This window comes from Sapajus apella, unplaced genomic scaffold (genome assembly GCF_009761245.1).
Source record: "Sapajus apella isolate SASKATOON/1434 unplaced genomic scaffold, GSC_monkey_1.0 scaffold111, whole genome shotgun sequence".
NCBI lineage: Eukaryota > Metazoa > Chordata > Mammalia > Primates > Cebidae > Sapajus > Sapajus apella.
Genome location: NW_022437051.1, coordinates 4,671,837 through 4,673,802, shown reverse-complemented (window position 1 = coordinate 4,673,802; position 1,966 = coordinate 4,671,837). Strand labels below are relative to the sequence as shown.

Here is a 1,966-nt window from a genome sequence, read left to right as displayed (position 1 = left end):
AGGAAACAGAGAGGAAAGCTTTAGGCAAACACAGAGTCAAGGGCGTCTTCTCCTTAGAGGCCCCACCTGGGACCTCAGCACAGTCTAAGCCCCAGGGCCTCTCCTATGATGTAAACACACTGAACAGTTAGTTGCCTAGCGACACATCCCACCACAGGGGAAAGGCCACCTCTTTGGGGTCCAGGACTAATAAGGGGAATGAAAGTGATTTGTACTTAACAATACAACTGCTAACTGACAATCTGAAAAGAACAAGAGCCAGGCAGGAATAGGGAACCTTAACAAGCGCATGGTATTAGAAGCTTCAGATTGTAACAGAGAAGAAATGGAAAAGAGAACACAAGAAACAGTCCCATTGACAAGTGATTTTAGGTGCGGGTTTCGTCTGTTACCCTTATTAGAGTAGAGTAGAACTTGAGGTATCAAGGGCAAATGGGCATTTTGTTCCACAGAAATTTCTTGAGTTTCTTAATTTTTTTTTTTAATTTCATCTTTTGTTTTATAGACAGGGTCTCATAGTGTCATCCAGGCTGGAACAGTGGTGCAATCATAGCTCACCGCAGCTGGGCTACAAATCTGCTGGGCTCAAGTTATCTTCCTACCTCAGCCTTTCAAGTAGCTAGAACTACAGGCATGCAGCCACCATGCTTGGCTATTCTTAAAAGGTTTTATGGAGATGGGGTCTCACTACATTGGCCAGTCTGGTCTTGAACTTCTGGCCTCAAGGTACCTTCCCACCTCGGCCTCCCAAAGCACTGAATTGCAAGTATGAGCCACTGTGCCCAGCCTTGGTTTTAAATACACACACGCACACACACACACATTTGTATATATAAATACCGGCCAGACATGGTGGCTCATGCCTGTAATCCCAGCACTCTGGGAGGCGGAGGTGGGCAGATCACCTGAGGCTGGGAGTTCAAGACCAGCCTGACTAACATGGAGAAACCCATCTCTACTAAAAATACAAAATTAGCCGGTGCATGACTGTAATGCCAGCTACTGAGGAGGCTGAGAAAGGAGAATTGCTTGAATCCGGGAGGTGGAGGTTGCAGTGAGCTGAGATCACGCCATTGCACTCCAACCTGGGCAACAAGAGTGAAACTCAGTCTCAAAAATATATAAATAAATACATGTATATAAATGTATATACGTAAATGTATATACACATACATATATATTTATATATAAATAATATTTATCTATAAATCTTTATACATACATACATTTTTATATTATACATACATATATTTTATATATCAATATATACTCATACATATATATATACATATATATAGAAAACTGTAGAAATTCAGCAACAAAAGTAAAATACAGTTCCTCTTCCCTTTCTTTTTCTTAAAAAAAAAATTTCGAGTGTCACAGCTTTTTTAGAATTTGTGTAGCAGGCTTTCAGGTTTTGCTGGAAATCCCCAAAGTAAATAAATAAATATAAATATTTTGCATCAAAGGACATTATCAAGAATGTGAAAAGACAACCTACAGAATGGGAGAAAATACTAAGAAATCATATGTCTGATAAGGATTTAATATTCAGATTATATAAAGAACTCTTACAACTCAACAACAAAAAGATAAATCAGGGCCAGGCACAATGGCTCACTCCTGTAATCCCAAGACTTTGGGAGGCTGAGACTGGTAGATCACCTGGGGCCAGGAGTTCAAGACCAGCCTGGCCAACATGGTGAAACCCCGTCTCTACTAAAAATACAAAAATTAGCTAGGCATGGTAGGTGCCTATAGTCCCAGCTACTTGGAAGGCTGAGGCAGGAGAATTACTTGAACTCGGAGGCAGAGGTTGCAGTGAGTTGAGATTACGCCCCTGCACTCCAGCCTGGGTGACAGAGCAAGACTCCATCTCAAAAAAAAAAAAAAAAGATAACTCAGTTAAAAAACAGGCAAAGGACTTGAATAGACATTTCTCCAGAGAAGATACAGGAATGGCCAA

At 40.8% G+C, this 1,966-nt stretch overlaps 1 non-coding gene across 1 annotated transcript; it reads left to right on the top strand.

The window, feature by feature from the left end:
- Positions 1 to 1,372: 1,372 nt before the first annotated feature.
- Positions 1,373 to 1,433, top strand: LOC116537558. The gene has a single exon (XR_004263192.1). It is a non-coding gene; the product is annotated as a U7 small nuclear RNA (small nuclear RNA).
- Positions 1,434 to 1,966: the final 533 nt, after the last annotated feature.